The sequence below is a fragment of the Lycorma delicatula genome, chromosome 9 (assembly GCF_047948215.1).
Source record: "Lycorma delicatula isolate Av1 chromosome 9, ASM4794821v1, whole genome shotgun sequence".
NCBI lineage: Eukaryota > Metazoa > Arthropoda > Insecta > Hemiptera > Fulgoridae > Lycorma > Lycorma delicatula.
In genome coordinates this window covers 85,905,554-85,930,900 of record NC_134463.1, presented here as the reverse complement: position 1 = coordinate 85,930,900, position 25,347 = coordinate 85,905,554, and the positions used below count along the sequence as shown (strand labels likewise).

At 32.8% G+C, this 25,347-nt stretch overlaps 1 protein-coding gene across 4 annotated transcripts in view; it reads left to right on the top strand.

Annotated features, from left to right (window-relative positions):
• The window catches only part of Atg12 (Autophagy-related 12), a 257,464-nt gene that overhangs the window by 218,963 nt on the left and 13,154 nt on the right, over positions 1-25,347 (top strand). The window lies entirely within an intron of this gene.

The window sequence follows — 25,347 nt, the reverse complement described above, 5'->3', positions numbered from 1 at the left end:
TCAATTTCAAAAAATGATCAAAAATCACTTTTTTTTTTTTGTTTCTGAAGGGGACATTTTAGAAAAAAATCCTAACTTTTTTTATATTAGAATAGAAAAAGATTTACATTTTTAATGTAATTCCTAAACCCAAAATAATAATTTTTAAAGTGCATTTTTGTGTGTGTGTGTGTGTGAGTGTGAATGTATATATATATATATATATATATATACTTGTATATTGGCCTGTTTGAATCTTAACTTCAGACTCAAAAACGTTTCTTCAAACTTGGTAGGAAGATGTTCTCAGAAGGATTTATTATATTAAATTTTTACAAAATTTTAAAAAGGGTTGGCAGTGTTTTGTCTAATTTTATTGTATATTTTATCAAAAAACCTTTTCTTACAAAAGTTGAAGCCCTTTTTATCAGGATAACAAATTGCCCAAATTTTTTTGTTAATATTCACCTCCATCCCAAAAACTAATTTTTTTTCGTTCTTACCTATTTTTTTACTTCAGAAAAGGAGTTAATGGTAATTTTTACATGATTATTTTCTACATCAATGGGCATACATTTAAATGGCTATAAAAAACTTTCTCCCATCCATTCCTGTGGTCTGGTCTTTTTTGATTTTTTTAAAAGTTAAATGTATACTATCTATTATATTTAAAATGTAAAATGTATAGTTTTTTAATATTATGGCTCTTATTTTTTTCAATATTTTTTGAATAATTGTTTTTTTAATTTAGTATTGCCACTTTGGGGGCTATTTTTTTTAACATTAATATTTCCTAATTATTCAACCTGGAGTAAGAAAACTCTCAAAGTCAATTTTTTTGTACAATTCCCAATTATCAGTGCCTAAAACTTATTTTTGTGAGCATGAAAGTCACAAAAAACCTCTCCTTTAACGTGGGACCCTAATTTTAAAGGAATAAAAATAGAAATATTTTTGTGATTTTGATTTTAATTAATTTATTTAATAATAATTTTAAAGCATATTAATAATTAAAATAGTTCTCTTGATTTGAGGGCCCAACATAGCTGGGTAAATCATGCATTACTTTACTTTGACAACTTTTTTTCTTTTAATATGACTGTAATCATTTTTTCATTTTTTTATCGCTGATCTAAAATTGGTACAAATAAATCGATTAGTGTTAATTAGTAGAAATCAAAATTGGAACAACCGACAACTTAAAAACCATTGGTGGTGTACAGTTGATCAACCATTAAGAAAAGGACTTTTGTAGTCATCTTTTGATAATTTTAAGAAAGCTGGGTGAGGTAGGTTTCTATATAACGCAGCTCCTTCTCTGGACATGGCGAGTTTGAAGCCTACCTGCATCGAGTTGGCATGAGAGCGTTTCCTCTATGCAGGTACTGTGATCTTGAAGATACTGTTGAGCACACCATCTACCAATGCCAGCGGTGGGATGTGGTCAGACAAGAAGTCTGGTTAAGTTAGCTTTCAGAACTGTTTCTCCAGAAGAAACAGTTCTATACATGTTGATAGGAAGAGCGGAATGGGACAAGGTAGTACACTTAGCAACAAGTATCCTGAAAACTAAAGTGAGAGAAGCTAGAGAATGGGGTAGAGCCTGATTTAGGACCCAGATCAGATCATCAAGCAAGTAATCAGATTTCCATACAAAAGACCTGAGACTCAGGCGAAGAAAGTGACGAAGGTGAAGGGGCAAAGGACAGCCCCCCTGTGGAGCTGTCGTGCATCTGCACTTGTTCAGATGGGCGACGGTGATGAAGCACAGGTACTCCGGACCCCTGGACCCTAAAGGCACCTTCTGGGCCCACGCAATGCTTAAACTGCAGGACCGACCCCGGAGGAGGAGAAACAGTGAGATAGGAGTTTTAGGTTAGGTTAGGAGAGTTAGGGATGTAGGATGTAGGGGGTATACCGAAATGAAACGACTAGCACTAGATAGGGAATCTTGGAGAGCTGCATCAAACCAGTCAAATGAGTGAAGACAAAAAAAAAGGAGTTTTAGTCGGTAGGGTGGGTACACATAGGCTCTTAATAACATCCACCCGAACCTGTGCAAGTGTCACTCCCCAATTTAAGGGGGGTGCGTAAATGGCATTTCTCAGATTCATCTATAACAAAAAAAAGCATTAAATTATGTTAGCATATTAAAAATACTTGTACTAAAGAACTATTTTATTAGACTTTATTTTTATTGAGTTAACAAATTCTTATTACTTTTTTTATTAAGCACAAATTTAGAATTTTATATGCACCTATAATTTTTTTTTTAAAGCATTTATTTATAGTTGCAACAACAATTATAGTCATTACCTACTACAGTAACACTATCATGTATATATAAAACAATAAAAATCATAAAGAACAAAACTAAACAATAAATAATAAACATAGACTTAAACAAATTAGCACACAAGTAAGCACACTTATTTATGTCAAAATAAATTCTTATTATTTCTAATGATTTCTACCAATTTTAATAAATTAATGAACTGTGAATTTAAAATTCTGCACCAAAACATTAGTAGTCTGTGAGAAAACTTTGATGAAATATTAGTTAATTTATCTAAATTAGAAACATGCCAGATTTAATTGTTTTATCGGAAAACTGGATGATGTCAAATGAAGTATCTTTATACGAAATAAAAAATTGTGGTATAGTAGCAAATTTCATTGAAGGTTATAGATCAGGTGGAATAATTGTTTATATCAATTCTAAATTGAACTACCGAAGGGTTTCTTTTTATCTCTGTCTGCATCTGATGCAATTCTTATTGACCTAGTGCACAATGGTATTGAATATACAATACTTGCGCTATATAGGTTACATAGTAAGGATAAGAGGCTCTTCTTAAATGAATTTAATGATGTGCTGTCTAAAATTAATTCTAATAACTGCATAATAATCGGTGACTTTAACTTAAACCTACTTTCTGAATCCCACTTAATAGATGAGTATAAAACTATTTATAACTGCCATGGTTTTCAATCATTAGTCAATGAATCCACACGACTTGCAAGTGGAACGTGCATTGATCACTTATTGTCAAGAATAGAGAATAAAAATAATTATGAAATAGTTTCAACTGTGCGTCATTTGCAGATAACAGATCATAGTCTTATAGGAGTCGGGATATCGCATATCTTTAATGTGACGCATTTCAATACTATTAAAAATGAGAATAATATGAATGCTATTAAAATTGATTATCATAAATTCACTTCCCTTATTGTTAAAGTAAACTGGCGGGATACTGGATATAAACTGGTTTATATACATAACGATGCGTCACCAGCTTTTGATATTTTCATTAAAAAATTTACTGAAATTATAAACGAATCTAAAACACAATTAGTCATACAGGGTAAGCAATTCAAAAAAAATTGGATGGATAACAGATAAACTGTGAGAAATGATATCAATACGCAATTCATTATACAAAAAAACACCCTAATAACTTCATTTAATTAAACATTATAAAACATATAGGAATAAACTTAAAATTAAGATTGCATCAGCTAAACAAAAATACTATGATAACATGTTTGACAGATGTAAAGGAAATTCTAAAAATGAAGGAAGTAATTAATTCTTTAACTGGTCAAAAAAGAAGAGATTTTTAGTTATTTATATTTTAGATATTTTAGATATTTAGTTATTGAACTAAATAATGGAAATAATAAAAATATCTCTGAACCGTTTCAAATAGCTAACATATTTAACGATTATTTCATAAATGTTGTAAGTGAATTACGTAAACAATTAAATGAAGGTTGTAATGATACAAATATAAAAATGTAAAGCAAATATAAAATGTAAAGTGTCATCAGTGTTTGTTGAGCGTGTCCTTATGCTGAGATCAAAAACAATAAATCCCCTGGTATTGATGGAATAAACTCAAAAATTGTTAAATTAGCGGTAGATCATATATCACATGTCTTAACTTTTCTTGTAAATATAAGCCTCCAATCTGGGAAATTCTCAGACGCTTTAAAAAAAGCAATAGTAATACCTGTCTTTAAAAAAGGAGATAAAAACTCTGTTACTCAATATAGACTAATATCCCTAATATCTATCTTCTCTAAAATCTATGAGAAATGTATGAAGAATAGATTAATATCGTACCTCAATAAAACTTCTTTTTTTATTAAAAACTAATATGGATTCATGACTGGGAGCAATACTGAAAAGGCGCTCTTATATTTTGCTACCCAAGTATTTCAGGGCATAAACGATAAGAAATGTGTGAGCTGTCTATTTTTAGACATAACAAAAGCTTTTGATTGTGTAGACCACAATGTCTTTCTACGCATTCTGTGGATAAGTGGTATTAGAGGTGTTTCATTTGATTGGTTTGAGAGCTATCTGATCAACAGGAAACAGTGCGTGAGAATAAAAGGGTGTTTAAGTAATTTTGCTGGGATACAATATGGAGTCCCACAAGGATCCGTATTGGGAGCCATACTATTCATAATATATGTAAATAGTGTCTGTTTGGCCCCGCTTAAAGGTAATGTATATGCATTTGCAGATGATACTGCCTTGTGTTGTGTCCGCAACACCTGGATAGAAGTGGCTGAGGACATACAATCAGATTTGGACGCACTGCGGTTATGGTTTTCAAATCATTATATGATATTGAGGCGTTGAAAAAAACTTTGTATATCAACTTCTGCTTAAGGGGGAAAATAAAACTGCCACTTACAATAAAATATGAGTGTAAAAAATATGTGATAAATAAATCCAACTGTTTAGAATGTAGTGAGATCGAACAACGTGATATTTGTAAATACTTGGGCATTGTGTTAGTGGTCTAACCTGGAAGAATCATATTGCGTTAGTAAAGCAAAAACTATTAAGCTATCTCAGGATATTTTATTTTTTAAACAAACTATCCCCAAAAATAACCATTATTTTTCTATTGTGCATAGTCGACTAGGCTACGGCATCAGCTGACGAGGAGGAACTTATGTTACAAATTTAGATTCCATAATCAAAATCCAAAAAAGATTGGTTAGAATGATAAGTAAAAAAAGAACTACGTATCATTCTTTGCCAATATTTAGGGAATTGTCTACATTACCGCTACGTTATTTATATGTTTATAAAGTAATAAAAATTTTTTTTATCAGAAGTGGTCATAGAGATTGTATGATAAGAGTACGAACTTAGAAGTAAAAGGAATGTATATGTCCCCAGAGCAAATAAGATGAGTTATATGAAGTTCTTTTCAAGTACTGCAACTAGATTAACCTAAACACTTTCTTAAAGCTATTAAGATGATGGATAATTAATATTGATGACGCTGAAAGTATGTTCCATGTAATTACATGATTTATTATATATATGTAATTAATTATAATGCTTTATACTATTGGTCATAACATAGTAATTGATTTTTTACTTATATAACTTAATGGGTAGCACTGGATGAAAGGTTTATTAGTATACATAAATATTTGACGACGATTGATCTTCTCTATACTTAATTGCAGAAAAGATAAGTTTCCGCCAGAGTAAATCATGAATCGAACCAAAACTAATTCTCCTATATAAGATAAAACTGTTTACTTTTTGTTCCCTTACTCTAACTAAACAGATTAATATAAAAGATATGGTGCCACAAAACGAGCAAGACCCTTGTGAACACCTAATATTTCATCTTTTACAAAACTCACTTCCGATTATAAATCATAATTAAGTTAAGTTAAGTAATAAATATTAAATTGCATTATAAAACTATGTTAATATTGGTTCTAGACTATGATTAGATAACCTTAGAGTACAATTATAATTATTATTAGGATTACTCCGTTAATTATTAATTTTGTAAAAGTGAAAGAAATAAAAGAATTTGAAATTTTTGAGTATCTTAGTAATAACGTATGTTTTTTTGTTGTAAAAACAAAGAGATTTAATTAATTTAAATTAAATTAATTTTATTAAATTATGAGGTTCTTCGATCTTTATAGTAACATAAATTTCAGTACTACAAAATGAAAAAAAAATAAGTATAAATCAATTGCAATAGTTTATGTTCTATGTAGTTTAGTTTTTAAAATTATTAATAAAATTAAGTATTTGTATCTGTAAGCATCATCTTTTAAATCATCGTAAATATTAAAATGTTTTTCTATGCTTTTAAAGTAGGAAAGAACTGGACCACTACCCACACCACTCGACCTCAGACATTTTAGAATGCTGCCGGTTCTTTATACAAACATTGGTAATAAAAAAACAGATATGGGAATTTATATCATTGAATATATGTCATATAATTGCAATATCATTAATTAATGTTGATAAAGTAACTGATGTAAAATGATGTTATATAAAATGATGAAGCCGATACTCTAAAAATGTTGTTAAACTATCAACTAACCGACCAGAGGCTGAAGATTTATTTAAGCAATTGTATTGAAAAATTTGTTATAGAAATTTTCAAAATTTTTTGTGATAAGTAATTTAGGACCGAAAACATTTAACTATGATTAAAACACATATCACCCAGCTTTTCGAAAAAGTTTGATTTAATATGTCAGATCCAATTACTTTGTTTTCAAACTATAATCAATAAACGTTGCAAAAACAGAAAAATCGCGGTAGTAATTAAACGAAAAAACTCTGTAGTAATTTAGTAATAAGTTATAAACGTATTTTACTTAATCTGTTTTACTTAAACCAATTCTGAAATAATGCGATAGGACATCCCCCCTCATACGTAGGTAACATTTCATATCTTACTCTATGCTTTTATAAAATTAGGAAAAATAAACTGCATTTTGTGACACTTGGGGGCGGTCAAATATGATTACATGTTCCCGTCGTCATGGTGGAAGCTCGAAGTGATTTACGCACATTTGAACCCATGAATTTCTAGATCAAATTGACGTTTCTTACGATTCTTTATTTGGTCTACTAATCGTTCATTTTTCTGATGTATGTGGATACAATTCCCGCACACCAACATGCTCGTGGAGCTATACCCTAGAGTTGGTAGGTCACTGAAGGACTTGCCGTAATTAGGTCTACGATGCGACTAGTATCGCTTAGTAGTTCCTTTCTCGTTATGGGTATAGTATAAGCGATGAGTCACTGCAATGGTCACATATAAAAAGAATACACACATGTATCATTTGAAATTTATCGATTAATCAGTCTACTGCGGATGTATTGGTGCACTATGTCTCGGTGTGGTGTGTCAATTGTCTGAGAGTGGTTAGTGCGGTTTGGCTGCGCTATTTTATAATTGGCATGTTTAAGTGGAAGATCTGCAATAGTTTTATAAAAGTATATTGTGAGAAGGTTTCGTTCTAGTAAATTGTTCAGGTGAATGGCGATTGGTCGAATTGGAGTGCACGCTTATAACGGGGTATAAGTTTTAATGTTGGTTGCGATCAACCTAGTGCTAATCCCACGGGTCCTCAAAGTTGGAGCTGAAGTGGGAGATTAGAGGTTATACTCAGCTCCCGAACGGACCAGTCCTGAGGTCCTCTGGTACATTAGTTCTTTGTGCTGGGGGCTCTCCAATCGCTTAATTTAACAGTATGCCGTCGTGACAATTTAGGCTGAATTTGCTGTGTTTGATATGCTGTCGTGGCGTAACTTGTATTCGTTTGTAATAGTGGGTATTTACGGTATAGGGCTTGTTTAGTAGAGATAGCCGCGGGGTCTTGATCTTCCCGTGCGGGCTCGTAGTTTAGTTCCTGAGGGCTACGTGTTAGTTTAGGTGTCTGATGTGTTCTTTGAAGGCAAATCTTGACTGGGGGCGAAATTACTGTTGTAGATGTCCGATGTGTGATGATGAATTACTGATGTAGATTACTGATGTTGGACATTTCATTAGGCGGGACTGAGCATTTTGGATTGTGATCAATTTGAGGGCATAAAGATGAACTTCGATTAAGCCGCTCTTGTCTTGGTGATGGAGGGGGCGGTGTAGCGACAAGACACGCTACGGGGATCTTCTCCCCTCGGGGGGAAATCGAGATATACATTTTTGAGAGTGTTTTTTCTGCTTAATTAGCTTTCTGATGATTATTTGTTTGGGAACTTATAATTATTGTTTTTTTTTAATCACATTCAATTTATGTTCAGTAGAATCCTGCTCGATAACGGGAGTGGACACGGGTTTAACTTTCATTGGTGAATTTATCTGGGAACTAAAGGTGATTAGTGTTTTTACCTAGACCAGGTTACGTGGAAGTAAACCCTTAAATCAGCATATCCTCCCTTAAATTGATAAGTTCTTTCATTTTTACCAAGGCCATATTCTGTTAAAGAGAAACATGTTCAACATTTCTTGTAGAACTTTACGCTTTTAAAAATTAATTGTATGAAGTAATTTAGCACTGAAAACATGTAACTAAGTTTAAAATTATATATTTTGACAGTAAATCTAATATCAGTGCACCCAGACTTTTGAAAAAGTTTGATTTAATATGTTAGATCCAATGGCGGACAAAATTTAAAAAAATGTATTAAAATATTTCTAATATAACTTTTGTAATTATGTAGACTCTTACTTGTTTATACCCCCGAGTATCCCTCAGTTTTGAGTTATTTAGCTGTTTACATACTTTAATATCACTCTGTATAAACCAACAGAGTATTATAGAATAAGGTAACATTTCTGGTAGAGTAAATATTTTAATTTAAGAATTGTAAATATTATTATATTATATTCTGTTACATCTGCTGTAATTGATGTTATTGGTAAATTACCTATAATTGTATATTTTTAATACATAGATTTCACGCTAATTACATTTATACTAATTTACAATTAATTATTTTATCTTATGATAATGAGACATCGCATGTGTTGGTAGCAGTACTCACATCCCGGGCAATGTTTATTAAAGACTCTTTCCGGCAACGAATATACTTTCATAACTATAATATTTTGTTTCAATCTAATTGAAGAATAGTTAGTTGTTAAGACAAAATTAAATTTCAATTCTCATCACCTTTTATTTTGGTAAACTTGAATAAAACTGTGTCTTACTTTATTTAATATTAAATTCGCTGTTTAATTAGCAATTAGGATTTTAAACGAATTAAATAGCTAAATTTATTTTTAGTTTTCTATTAAATTCATAAAATATTTTCTTTTTTTTATATATCTCGAAAGTGCAGAAAAATACTGTATTTTTTAATAAATAATTACATTTATTTTTTTTTTTCAGTTACACAACTAAAGAAGGAATGTGTAATATTTATTTTCTTTTCATTTATTATTTTTTTTCTAATACCGGTAGCATTTCATTTTAATAATTAAATATGAATATTTTAACTTGATTTGAAACGTGCTGTTATATGAGAAAATAAATGAAACTCAATATTAAAGAGAAGGGGATATGTTCAGGGGTAATTAGAGGGGTTGTTGTAGAGGGTACATATTAACAATGTCTGTAATCAGTAGAAGAAGAGTAATGGAAGTAGGCGGGGTTAAAATGGTACACTACTTGTAGAAGAGGTGTGAATAAAGGAGATGAGGCGATGGTACTGACGCGGCAGCTCTTAAGTAATACACCAACTGTCAGTTCTAGGTTCGGTCAGAAAGGAAATTCTAAACTGCTGCTGTTTCTACTGTTGCTTTTCAGCCATTTTTCTATTCTTCTCCTTCTTCAACGTTCTATTTCAAATTTTAAGTTGGCTATACCGACTGTCTGACTGACTGATAATTCTTTGTCCTATTGTCAGTTAAGATTTATTTATTCTCATTCGGTTTTTACCCCCGAATACCACTTTCAAATACTATTATTTGTTGCGTCGGTTAAACTGAAACTTCTTTGCATCAACTGTTTGTCCGCTGATGTTACGTGTCTGATATTAACACTGTTCATTATATTTGGGTCCGCATGTCACCTACATTGAAAATCAGCCTATGTTGAATTTAAACGCTGTTATTTGTTCATAATAGTGAGGTACTACTATTTTTTTAAATCTGTGGACTAAATTATTAAAATCTTATGTTTGTAATATTTAGACGAGCGCTTTAAATAATTATTACGTTAGAAATGTTGAAAGAATATCTTCTTTGATTAATTTTTAAAACGGTAAATAAAAGTTAATTATCTTAATTATGTTATTTTGAAAATAGAATTTTTGGATTATCTTAGATAATTATTTTTTTTATTACTTTTATTTTGAAAAAATTACATACTCATAGTATTAACAGTGTTAATCCTGCCCGACTAAAGGGCATTTTTATATGTGTCTGTCCCCCTTAGCTCAGCACATAAAACACCAGTAGTCCGAATGATGTCGTTCCGTAAAACAATAAGTAATAATGTGCTCAGATAACAGGCACCGGAATGTACAGACTCTAGCGGAAAATCCCGATTCGTTAGTAGATGTCTCGTGGTGGTCAGGTGTATAGTTGTTATATTATTATATATTTATTACTTGTACTTATTATTATTATTTATACTTTTAATGTGTATTTATTTATTTAATCGATATATATGCGAAATATATGTTAATTATATATTTTTTAAATCATGTTTTGCCATTAAAGAAGAATTCGACTGTCATGTGTTTAAGAAATTTGAGCGTAAAGATGGTTTATGGAGTGGAACGGGACTTATTGTTAGAGGAATGAAGAATGATTTTTGACTGGAGATAAGCAAGGAAAAACAGTGTGTGTATTCCAAGAATAACGTTGATTTATGAGAGTACAAAGGGTTTTCATTGTAGAGACTTCAGATTCGTATGCGATTAGCTTTTACTATATGTTTAATGACTCTCAAGGGCAAACTTTAGAATTCGTTGTATTAATTTGAAAAGAGAAGTTTTTGGGCATGGAGATTTGTGTGTTGAGTTATCAAGATTAAAAGCTTGGAGTGAAATGAAAGTGAAATTGTCTCCAGAGCATAGAGATAAAAGTGAGAAATGTTTTAGAGTTGTTGTTTTTAGAGAAATTTATGATGGTCTAGATTGATAAATGTAACAGTGATTTTTGTTTATTGAAGAGGAGTTATAAGTGCTAGTGGATATTTTGTTTTAAAGTTATTTTGGTTTTAGAAAGCACGATGTTGGTAAGGAAGGGTGCTTAACTGAACGATGATGAACCCAATGGTCCTCTTCAGGGCCCGGTATTTTAAATATAATAAAACAGTTGCCTCAAGGTTTTTTGTTTGTATGTTTATTAATAAATTCTTTGTTTTTTTTTTTGTTAGTCTGATTGAGTCTTTATATTTATATATTTATAAAAAAATTTAAATTATGCTATATAATATCATTTTGAAACTTATCCTTTATCCTTATTTTTCCTTTTTTTCTTTGAGCCCTCTCCAAAAAACACCGACGCCTATGCCTAAACCGATCTAAACAAAATTTAATTGGAAAGATTTGTTGATATTTTTTCGCTTTTCCTTGATCAATTTTCATTATTAAAAAAAAAAATATATATATATATATTTTTACACAAGAGGTAATCAGTTCGATTTATTGGGTGGATGTTTTTATTTGCAGAGCAGATTTCCAGATGAATAATTAAAAGACTGGCAAGCATTGATAACGAAATTATTATAAATTCAGGAAACGTTTTTGATTACGGAAAGCAAATTGTACTACACAGCTTTTTCAAAAAATATTCAGAATTTATGGAAAATAAAAACGTTAATATACGAGTAGATAAAATATGAAACCAATATTCAGAATTTAAATTTACAATTCTAGAGAAAACTAAACTAGGGATTGTTCAAGATTTTTAGCGATACATTTAACCTTTGTCCAAACTAACTCTTAATTTTCTAACCTTTCCGTTCTATAAAACATTATGGGAACTTTTCTAGCATCCAGTGCAGATTGTGAAAGTCGATTTTCTCTAGGAATTCCATAAACACAAAATACCGAAACAGACTCAAAAATGAACACTTGGGGTAGCTTTATAAAAATTACATTTAGTCAATGGTCAAGAAGTAAATACAAATGAAACTTACAAAAATTGATTTTCTATGAAAGACAAAAAGTTAAGAAAAATGTCAATCTTATGTATACATAAAAATGAATGATTTTGTCCCGTATGCATTCCTATATCATTCATCCGATTGCGATGAAACTTTGGCGAGTTGTGCACACGCCCGCGAAGGTTTCTGAATTAGTTTTTACCCGATAGGTAGCTCTGGGGTCGAGTTGTTTGAAAAATAGTATTTATGGTCCGATTTGGTTCGTATTCATTAGTTACATGAAAAGAAATACCTCTGCAAAAAATGGACCTGCTATGGTGGCAGTGGGGTTGAGATATTTAGAAAAGTTGTATTTGGACGATTTGATTCGTATTCAGAATATACTCGTATATTAGTTAGGTGAAAATATAAAAAAATTGCAAAAGCTATATCCGCTAGATGGCGAAAATATTTATGAAACAAATAGACAGACTTTCGTCTTCTGTGTGTATATATATATATATATATATATAAAGATATAAAGCAATGTTCGTATGTGTGTCCGCTATAGACTAAAAAACTACTGTGCCGATTTACGCGTGAGAAAAAGGAAAAAAGGGAAAAATAGAAAACAGCGAAAAGAGGGAAAAAGAAAAAAGGGGGAAAGAAACAAGTTAAAGGTTAATTTTGTGAACTTCCATAATATTCAGTTCTTTAATGTTTTATCAAACTGTCAGTTTGATAGAATAGAGAAGTATTGCTGGGTCTGCTAGTCTAAAATAAAATAAGTTACTTAATTGTTTTTCTTTAAATATGTACGAGGGTTATTTTTTTTCAAGGTTCGATCGGTCACGAAATTAAAACCACAGTGAAAATAACAAATTTTTTATTTGTAACAAGTACTTACATAGTTACGATATTTCTCTACATAGTTGTCACTCCGATTTAGATATTTGTCATAGCGCGGTACCAACTTTCCAATACCCTCGTCATAGAACGGAGCCGCCTGTGTTTTCAGCCATGTTTCTACGCTGGTCTGCAGCTCTATATCAGTGCCAAAATGTTGTCCTAGCCAGCGTTTCATGTGAACAAAGAGGTGAAAATCGGATGGAGCCAAGTCCAGGCTGTTTGGTGGGTGATCAAAAACTTCCCGGCGAAAATACGCTGCAGGAGCTTCTTTGTTACAGCTGCAGTGTGCGGCCGAGCATTATCATGGAGAAAGACAGTGCCTGATGACAACATTCCTCTCCGCTTATTCTGAATTGCCCTTCGTAGACGTTGAAGAGTCACGCAGTATGAGGCTGCAGTGATGGTCGTGCCACGTTCCATGAATTCCACCAAGAGAACTCCATTCCGGTCCCACACACAGTAGCCGTACACTTTCTGTTGGAGTAGGTTCGCTTGAACTTCTTTGGTTTATTGGGAGAATGAGAATGCATCCACTGTTTGGATTGTTCTTTTGTTTCTTCGGTTTCGAAATGGACCCATGTCTCGTACTCTGTGACAATTTTGTTCAAAAAATCTTTTCCTTCATTGTGGTAGCGTTGGAGAAACGTTAGGGAGGCGTCCATTCTCATTGTTTTGTGATGGTCGGGCAGCATCTTGGGAACCCATCTCGCACACAGTTTGCGGTACTGAAGTCTCTCACTTACAACGGTGTAGATGAGCTGACCTTGAAATTTCAGGAAACGAATCACTCAATACAGAAATTGCGAACCGACGATTTTCTCTAATTACCTCATCCACTCGCTCAACGAGATCATCGGTTGACACTCGCTTCCTTCCCTGACCGTCTGCATCATGCTGTACGTCCTGCTTTAAAGTTCCTGCACCATTGTCGCACTTTGCTGTCACTCATTGAAGTTTCACCGTACACATTACTTATTCGTCGATGAATTTCAGCCGCATTACACCCCTCAGCCTGAAGAAATCGAATTATCGCACGCGCTTCACACTTGGCGGGAGATGCTATTGTTGTAGACATGTTTACGTGCTAGCTGCGTGTTCAGAACTAAACGAACTGACGCGGCGTGATTGAAGGTCATACTAGAGATTCTGCGCAACACATATGCTCAAAGGTTCATCCGATTTTTGCGCGGGTTTTTATTTCGCAACCGATCGGACCTTGAAAAAAAAATAACCCTCGTATACATATATGAAGGTATTTTATACATATTTTATTCGTATTTTAACATATCTGTATCAATAACAATAAACAAATTTGTACAAATTGATTTTTCAATATTTTTTTTTTGCTTCAACTGACTTTTGTGCGTGCAACTCTGAGAAAAAATTAAAGGGAACTTTGGTCTGAGGCATCCAGTTTGACCAGTCCCGATGGACTTTTCTTCCAGAAAAATAAAATTCCGACGGTATAACTCAAACTATCCTTGATCTACACATGCCCCTTCACCGCGCCAACGTTAAGGTCTTTTGTGTAGGTCTGTTTTTTTTAATTAAGTTCCCGTGATAAGGATTAAAGACTCGTTGGATTGATGATATTAACAAGTATGGCCGAAAAGGCAGAAGATCGCACAAGACCGTATTAGTTGGATAGGTGTCGAAGAGGCTTTTATCCTGCAGTGGATCGATAAGTATATGTATATACCGGGAAAGTAATAAGGGAAACTGCACAAACATTAATGATACGCAAGCAGCAGCAAAATAATTGTAGGTAATAAATTTTAGTAATTGTAGTTAGATTATATATATTTACAATACAAATGGGTATTGTTAGAGAAAAAAAGGATGGAATCTACGAAAATTATATTAACAAACATAATTTATCTGCTAAATTTTTTTTGTATTTTATTTATTATATATATTTTTTAAATTAAATTTGTTATATTTAAACTGCGGTATATTACGTTTATTATTAATTATATAATTACAATAATTATACATTTTAATTATATAATTTGTTGTAGCGTGAAGGTTTTTTCTGTTTATTTTGTATTTTTTATTTTTTTTATGCTTTGTTTGGTCACTAGATTATTCAGGTTGCACGATTTAATACTGACCTCGTGCTGTCAATTTCATTTGAGTCGAGTTAAGTTGAGGTTGAATGTAAAATTATCAAGCTGGCCGTGATTACGGGCATCCACTAAATACTACGTAGTTTATTATTATTTCTATCTTATATACACTGATATATTGTACATTAAAACAAAAAATGAAACCCACGATAATCTAATTCGGATATAACTTTCAAGTATTTTTTATAGTTTTAAAAAAAATAATTGTGATGTTTAAATAATAATCCTTTTTTATCCGGAGTTGATTTGTGGAATAATTAATTATATATAGCTAAGTAGTTTAGAATACGTTCCTGATACAACATTAATTGTCAAAAATAACCAAAAAAAGAGATTTAGCATTAAAATAACCAGTTATTATTTATTATCTTCTTTGAGAAAAAAAAATTATTAACGATTCGAAAAATTACGTTGATGAAGGTGAATGTTGATGTGAATGACAAATCTAAATTTTTATTTTAGTTCGATCAATTTAAAAAAAGTAATCGTTTTATGCAAATTTTACGTCCTTTAAAATTTTTTTTTTTTAATGAATGGAGAAAAAAATATTTTGAGTAAAATAAATAACTGGTATTAGTAGTACGTGGATAATACGATGTAGAATCAGTCGAGGAAGAGCAGATGAACTCAAAGACTGATCCCGGACTTGAGAGATAGGTGAACCGCAAACACGTTTAACCGGGATCGTGTTGAGCCAGTTTCTTACCGATCACGGGGGTTTCAAAGCATACCTGTGCGTCCGGACGTTGGCTCTACAGAATACGGCTACTGCAGGAGGAGGAGACCGCAGAACACAGAGTATTCGTGTGCGATCGGTTCCTAAACATAGGGAAACATACCCTAGGAGGGAATTCGGCATGCTTTCCCCAGTCTCTGTGATGCACAAACTTACAAGGATTGCTCGGAAGGATTACGGGATGTCGGGTCGTCAAATGTACTTGGTGTACCGAGGTGTCTTCGAGAGCATGATCGCATACGCGGCGCCAATTTGGGCGCATAGACTGGGTAGAAATGGAGCACTGCTTCAAAATTTAAGGAGTGCCCAGCGCAGAGCCTTGATGTATGCACTGGTGTTTTTAAAACAACCTCCTACAAGGCTACCACCGTATTGGGAAAGGCTCTCCCAATCGATTTAGTGATGAAAGTTCGGGCAGCCATGTGGAAGTTTGGAAGAGGTCGGGAAGCCGAGGCATTTGGGATGCGGTTTCGAGCCGGGCTAGAACCAGAGCGTAAAGGAGATCACAATGCACCGGATCTATATTTCGTTCAGTTCCCCATTTCCCGCCTGCGGAAGAGGCTATGGAGCCTCGCGATGGAGGCATGGCAGCTTGAATGACACACGACTAAGGGAAGATCCATGTATAGGTTTATACAGGATCTGGGGGGATGGTATGCCTCGAATTCATTTTTAAGGGCAGCGTGTGCCCAAGTGCTCACCAACCATGTGGATTTGAAGCAATATCTGTTTCGGTTTCGCCTAGCGGCTGATGAGTTGTGTGTCTGCGGGGAGGTCCAGTCGAACGAACATATGATGTTCGACTGCTCTGCTCTTGGAGGGCCAGAGACCGGGCCACCCTGGAACTTAAGAGGTCAGGGGGAAAACTGACCGCTCATAAACGGCGAGTCAGTGTGGCGAGAGCCGCATTGTCGGACCGTGTGGGAGTTCCTCGATGAGGTTGCGAAGTTCAACCGTCATCGGAAATTTTTTAGCGTACAAAAAATGTCAAGGTGATCGGGATTTGAACCCGGGATCTTCCAGATGAAAGATTATGATTCTCTTACTCCATCTCGTCTGCTAACTAAAAAGCCACTGTATACAAATCAATAAAGTGTGATTAAATAGGATGATAACACTTGGCCATTATCGTCATTCGAGAGCTTTGGATTATTATTTGGTTTGTGTCAAAATATAAGTTATTATTTTACTTAAAAAACAAATTTTCTTTTATATTTTTATAAGATTAAGGTTCTGAATTATCTTACAAAATTAAAACTTTTTTACATCAAATTTTTATCTAACTTTTATCAAAAGTAATGTAGTCTTCGATCATTCTGTACCGAATTTAACAAAATGAACTGTACAAAAAATTAGTGAATTAAAGTGAAAATTGAATTCTAGTACAGAAGTAGATTGAATTGTAGTATAGAAGGGGTGGTCAGAAAGCCCACCTCTTCTCACTTACATAAAAAAGGACAGTTAAACGATCGTTTCAATGAAGCATTTAAACTCATACTCCGCATTGTATTCACGTATTACACATTGAAGACTAAAGTCTTCAGAATTAATTTTTGTACAGCATTATGCACGCGTTATCTTTTCTAACTTCATTAGTTACAAATCTATATATATAAAAATGTTAAGTTCGTTTGTGTACGCTTCAAAAACTCAAAATGTTCTGCACCGATTGAGCTCAAATTTTAGCACGATATATAACCCGCATCAAACATTGTTTTCATCTATTTTTAATAAATCTATCTATCTATTTTTAATTTGGAAATGTAAACAAAGGAAAACCAATCAGATCAATGCAAGATGGCCGCTGTCAAACACAACGACCAATCAAAAAGAGCCCGTATGGCCGTTGCCAATGTAAACAAAAGCACAACCGATTACGTAACAAATTTCTTTGAATTATATTTAACAGCTAAAACATCTGTATTTTATTAAAAAAAAAAAACAAAAAAAAACACCAAAACAAAAAGAAAAAAGCCACCAAGAAGGATGACTTACAGTAAATAAATTAAAACACCCAACTTTCTTATAGCCCAGATAGACTTAAGACTATGCAAACAAAAAAAGTCGAAATAACCAAATACACAGAAAAAAATATCCCTACATAATGACCAAAAAATCCTTTGTTAGGTTAAATATTCACTTTTGTCTGAATTTACAGAAGGCATTTACAACGAAGCATTGATAAATATTGAAGACAAGTGCTTAGCTAATGCAAATAAAGTTCTTAGTCAATTGGGAATGCCGCACCCACCCGAGCTGCTATTGCTTCATTTGATGTAGATTTACGCCGTGAACAGAGTTACAACATTGGTGATCTTCAGTCATATGTCCAATCAAACATTACCAAATTAACGCGCCGCGTGAACAGAAAGGCATTTATGATCGCATAATGCAAATGATAAATGACGGAGTTGGGGGGACCTTCTTCTTGGATGCGCCAGGAGGAACTGGGAAAACATTCCTCATTAGATTGATTCTAGAAACGGTTCGATCAAAAAATGACATAGCTTTAGCCATGTCATTTCTTGACTTCGTATTCATTCCAGACTTCGTCTGGAATAGCTGCGACATTGTTACCAGGTGGAAGGACTGCAAATTCAGCTCTGAAGTTGCAATTAAACATGCAAATCATCCAGACTCCCACGTGCAATATTTCCAAAGCATCCTGTATGGGAAAAGTATTACAAAAATGTAAACTCATTGTTTGGGATGAATGCACGATGGCACATAAAAAATCGCTTAAAGCTCTTGATCGATCGTTACGAGATTTGCGTGGAAACGTTCAAACGTTCGGGAATGCTTTGATATTGCTCGCAGGAGATTTCAGGCAAACATTGGCTGTAATTTCTCGATCGACACCAGCAGACGAAATAAATACTTGCCTGAAATATTCAACACTGTGGCGACACGTACGTACATTGCAGTTGACTACGAATATGCGTGTCCAGTTGCAGAATGATCCATCAGCTGAGGTATTCTCACGACAGTTACTGGACATTGGAAACGGACAGCTGCCAGTCGATGAGACGTCTAGACGAATATCATTTCCTGATAATTTTTGTAATTTAGTAACATCGAAAGAAGAACTGATCGAAAAAGTATTTCCTGATATTCAAATTAATCATAGAAATCACAATTGGCTCAGTGAACGAGCTATCCTTGCCGCAAAGAATAATAATTATCCAACGGAATTTTTAAACTCACTTGATCTGCCAGGGATGCCACCACACATATTAAAATTGAAAATAGGTGTGCCAATTATCCTGTTGCGCAATATTAATCAGCCAAAACTCTGCAACGGCACGCGACTTGCAGTAAAGAAATTGATGAATAACGTAGTGGAAGCAACGATTTTAACGGGGCCTTTCAAAGGTGAAGATGTCCTCATTCCTCGAATACCCATGATCCCGACCGATACACAATTTCAATTTAAAAGATTGCAATTCCCAATTCGATTGGCATTTGCAATCACAATCAATAAAGCTCAAGGTCAATCTTTAGAATTGTGTGGTTTAGATTTAGATGCGGATTGCTTCTCACGTGGACAACTGTATGTGCGTGTTCCCGAGTCGGCAAACCAGATAGCCTTTATATCTACGCAGACAGTGGAAAAACAAAAAATATTGTATATCCACAAGTATTGAGAAATTAAACTTCTATGAAACGTATGCTTTGTTTTGTTTCTCATTTTTCATCCATGCAACCACAATGTGCCACAGCGAAGCATGGCGGGTACAGCTAGTTTTTCATAAAAAATTATTAAGCAATTTGAAAATTGGCTAGTTTAGAAAAAAAATCTTTTTTTTGTAGATCTCATGATTCTAAGAGATTCAATCTGGGTGTGGCTAAAACACACGATTAATTCACGGCATCCAGAAATTCGTAAAAAAGTTTTAAAATAATTTATTATCGATTTCTATTGTCTTTAAATTGTTACTTTTGATTTTCGTAAATAAAAAAAATCTGATGTGGACACCATATTTTTTCCTTATACGCCTATTAAATTTCATATACACATTTTTAAAAGTATATAAAATTTTATCTCACTAGTTCTGATTTTTTTTCATATTTTTTTTTTATTGTTATTAATGAATTATTATTTATTGTAAGATTTTTGTTGCAGTCATAGGTTAATAATTTTAATAAATCAATATATTTTAATTAAAAACAAAAAAAATTACAAAAATATATTTGATTACATACAAAAAATTATTTTTTAAAAAAGCTTTTATTTAACTAATATTAATATTAACATTAATAAAAAAAGGAAATAAATTAGAAAACTCCACAAAAAGTAAAAAATAGGAATTAAATCAAATTGAGAATTTTAAATAATGTATTATAATCGTGAAAAACTTCGGTTTTCAGATTTCAACGGAAATATTCATTTTGACCATCCCTAAATCCATTTTAACTAGTTTCAGCGTGACGTACGTACGTATGTATCTCGCTTAACTCAAAAACGATTGGCCGTAGGATGTTGAAATTTTGGATTTTGGACTGTTGTAACATCTAGTTGTACACCTCCCCTTCCTTTTTATTGCAATCCACTGGACCAATAATAGTGTCCAAAAAAGTCCAAAATTCAAAACAATTTGGATTTTTGCTTAACTGCAGTAATAAGTTTCATTGAGTGCTTTTCAACGATATATCATAAGTGGTACTTATTTTCATTGGTTCCAGAGTTATAGCCAAACGAAATTTTAATTAAAGATATATTTGGATCTTAGGGAAGGCAAACCCCAATTCAAATCACAGTTCATCTCGCTTTTTTTAAACTTTTTTTTTTAAATTTAAATATATTGATTTATTAATAATTGTTAACCTCTGATTTTAACAAATTTTTTACAATAAATACCAATGAAAAAAAAAATATGAAAATTATCAGAAGTTATTAATGAAATAAAATTTATGTACTTTCATTTCAAAGAAAATGTGTATGTGTGATTTAATAATGCGTAAAAGGAAGTCATGTAATGTCCACATCGAGTTTTTTTTATTGTTATTGAATTATTATTTATCGTAATTTTTTTTTGTATCAGAGGTTAATAATTATTAATAAATCAATATATTTAAGTTAAAAACAAAGGAGATGGAAGTCTGATTCGAACCGATGTGCCATTTCCTTATAAGATCCAAATATATCATTAATTAAAATTTAATTTGGCTATAACTCTGGAACCAGTGAAAATAAGTACCACTTATGATATCATTGAAAAGCTCTCGATGAGGGCATATTACTATAGTTAACAAAAAGTCCAAAATCCAAATTTCTTGGATTTTGGAATTTTTTGGAAACTTTTGGTCCAGTCGTTTGCAGTCAAAAGGGGAGCTGCGCAACTTGATGTTACAGCAAAAGTACTGATGTTACAGTCCTAAATTCAAAATTTCAACATCCTACGACTAGTGAGATGCAAGATGCATACGTACGTACGGGGAGGTACATATATACATACATACAAACTTACGTACAGACGTCACGCCGAAACCAGTCAAAATAGATTCAGGGATGGTCAAAATAGATAAACAACAGAATTATAAAGAAGTCTTTTTATTTTTATTCCTATGCGTGATTCGCCATAACGAGCTATTTAGCTGAATAATCGCCAAGTTTCCCGATATATTCCGCCTTCCTACATTTAGGTCTTCTCTTTCATAATAATTGAAAGTGGAATTCTCATATTTACAATTCGACAATATGACAGATCTGTTGGGCACTTATGACAGATCTGTTGTGATCTGTGACCAAATCACTATCATTTCCACTGATAGCTTGGTGTTTAATTTCAACGGCCACTCCTTGTATGCTTTAATAACGTTAAGAAATACATACTTCAAATCAAACTTATCCTGAACACATTTAAACTGATCTAGCGCAAAATCCGTTGTGACAAAACTACTTCCATCCGTAAAAATTCCCGTACCTTTACACATCGTATTCCATTTCTTCAAAGTCTCATTAAGATTTAGCTTAAAGACAGTTGGGAGCCAAGCAAAAAATTCATTAATCGATTAGGGAAAATGGGAATTGTTAATATTGCTTCTAGTTGTTTGCGTGGGAGTCTTGAGAATCTATGCTAGTTTCGGTTGTCCGTAGATTGAAGATTTGCGGAGAAGGTTGCGTTTGAAGATAACCGTGGGAGATGATCACGCACCATTAGAGACAATGTCTAATAATACATTTAAAGTTTAAAATTTGTTGTAATTTTATAGATCACGTCTTGAAGCGGCGAGTATTACTTCTGGACAAGTTATTTAATTGCTGGATTTTCCAGGTTTATGGATATGCGGAATATGTAATTAAAAAGGAGACCTGCACTAATATTATTGTTGAAAATTAATGGATTTGCCACTTTCTCCATTATTGTAGGTACCAACTGAATATTCCGAGGAATTACTGAATTCATTCTTGTACTTCATATGAGATTACAATGATTTTTAAGTGTACATGTGTTTACCGGCGAGAGATCTATTACAACAAGTTTAGATAGCTATATCTTAATATTGCAAGGAAAAATTATATTCCAGAAAGAAAGGCGTCTTCACTTATGGTCAGTTGGATATATTCCGTTGGGATCCGGTTAAAGTTGCCGTACCACAAGTATCGGGGGAGATCTTTCCCTTCCGGAATATGGATTTTTATTTATTTTCGTTCCGACCACTACGGATCATTTTTACATAGTGACTACTTTTTCTTTTACCTAAAGATTTTCATTCTTTTGCTCTGTTGTCGTCTTTCTTCCTTCCATCTATTCGGGTTTATACACTTCATTTTCTTTCTATCTGGAAACTTAGATTCTCGAATCACTTTTCTAAATTAATCTCAGTCTTTCACAAATCCTTAGAAATGTTTAATGTTTTTAGATCTGTTTCTATTTCTTTAGACCGGTAATTATTATAGTGATAAATAGCCTAAAGAGTGGGTTATTCTTTAGGCCATTTGTCACCATATGAAAAAATTCGCAAAAACATCAAATTTTTAATTTGAAGCTATGACTTTCACATAATCACACATATCACCATCAAAGGTTGTTGTCAAATCCATTCTGGGATACCGTCCTAAAATTCTTTTTTTCTTTTTACTGCGTTTAATTTAAGAGTGGTGTTTTAAATTTTTTTGTTACATACTTTTTATTTATTTATGTAATTGTTTTTCTTCATAAAATAATGAACTATAACTAAAAATTAAGCACGAATGTTACCGATCACTAGCGGAAAATCCCGATTCGTTAGTATCAATTTCTAGAGCTAAATTTCTAATTTAACTTTCCTTATATCAATTTTCTTTGCAAGAAAAAAAAATTACACAAGAGGTAATCAATTTTGGACAGCTAATAATCGCATTCCAAGATGCCGCCAGCCAGGACAACCCACCCGGAGGGCCTAGCTGCGTAGGCACGCCCTGCAGCTAGTAGTACTATACTAGGGCCGTCCCGTCACGCGGCAAGCCGCGTTCAGGGAAGTCCTACGACTATGGCTGGTTTCGGATGCACGACTTACACAACTTAATTTAAGATATTTATCATTTTATTTAAATCCAATATCTTTTCGTTTATTTAATTCAATGGTCCTAACTGAAGCGCGCGCGCATACGGTACTTAATTCGCGCGGGTGTGACGTTACTAGTGGCGACAGTCGGCACTAACTAAACTAATTAATTTCATAACTTACATAGAACAAATTTCGCTTATATGGTCGGCAGAATGTGCATCCGCGAGGCTTAACGTGCCAGGTACCGAGTTAACCTGACGATCGAGTTTGAGACCCAGGCAGATCGAGTTACTTTTTTACACTTTAAATATTATTCATTCATTTAATTCTACCACCCACCTATGACGTCACAACATTGCAGTAGTTTAGAGGATTTTTTGGGATGGGGTGCGATTTTGAAAAAAGGATTTCTTGCAAATATTGCTATATTTATTTGTTAAGAAATGTTCCTAAGAAAAATATGACCTTAATTAGGCGAAATTTCGAGATACTGAGTGTGACCTTACTAAAGCCTCACCCCGTTGACCTTTTAAGTTGAAAATTTAATAGCATCAATGCCCCATATATATATATATATATATATATAGAAGTAATCTGACAAACCTTGGTCAAAATCGGTCCAGTAGTTCTGGAGATAGAATGTGGTTTAGAGGCAAACACCGAACACATGGAAAATTTCCATCCGGTTTTTTGGGTTTCTTAGGAATCAAAACGTCAAGATCCTGTGAAAACCTATTACAATACTTTCCCTTCTAAGTTATAGCGCTATCTAGACAGGAAAGTAAAATTTCTGAAAGATCTTGTATTTTCTAAATCAGGTCGAGAACTTTCCGGGAGGTCTTGGGAGGTGTTTCCCAACTTGAGGGACTGATTTAGGTCATTAAAATATACAGAAACGTTCATCTGAACCAATACCATACTTTTTGACCGCCAATTTGTGTGTTTTTCAATAAATATTTTTATCTTAAAAACAGAATGAGATATTTTTATAAAATTTGGTTTACATAATATCTACAAAATAAATAAATTAGAAAATTTAAAAGTTTTAAACATTATACTGGCTCCGTATTTAAAAAATCACTCACAAATTAACCTATGATACCGCAGATCCAGAGTGGTAAATATCCTTTTTAACTGTGTACATAATAGTGAAGATATTTCCTTATAATTTGGATAAGAAAAATAAAAGTAAATAAATAACTAACGTAATTATATTATACGTACCGTTTAATAATACTTTGATGTGCCGCGCTAAGGGTCTTCGGAAGTTCATGGACAAGTCCTCCAAGACCGAGGAAAACGTTTGTTTACATCAGTTCGAAACAAAAAAGGAATAAACTTTAGCTCTTTTCACATAACCCCTTCCAGTAGTGGTTATTGTGTACTTAACAGGAATAACTAGTGTTATTTTTTTTTTATTATTATTAATAATTGACTTTACAGCTAATGTCAGCCGTTTCAACCAGGTGAAATTTCTGTAATTGTTTAATGTATGTTAGGAAAGTATAAATTTCTCAAACGTCAAAGCTATTATTTTATTTTGTAGATTTTTTTATTACAGCATCGTTTAAAAGATCAGTGATAAATCTAATTAAAATATTTTAAATAGTGACTCCTGTTGTTAAAAAAATTAATCCAAACATCGCGATAAAAATAATTATAGCAATTAATTTACTAAACTATTATTATTATTATTATTATTAATAGTAACAACTCCTGCCTCTGTACTAAAGCAATGATATTATTAATTCATATCATAATATTAATAATAATATTATTATGCAATATAAGCAATATTAACACGTCGTTTAGCAATACTGTCAAAGTTTGTGTTTGCATATTTCTTCATTAACACCTTATTGTTCTACACAATGGTAGCCACACATAATAAAATTATGTATGCTGTGAATTATAGAAAATGTCATTGTAAGCCTATAGTGTAACATATTTAACCTTAGTTTCATTTTCTGGCCTAAACACAGTAACAGTTACGTCATGAAATGTAGGCAACAAAATTTCGTACAATTAGTTAACCTGATTTTTTAACAATTACTTAATATTTATATCTAATATTAAATTTGTTGGGTTGTAAAAATACAGCATTATTGACTGTTATTCGCGCAAAGAACTGATATTAAACTTAAGTAAATCAGTATAATTTACGTTTTAAATAATCAGTTAAGAATTTTTTAATGATCTTTTAACTGA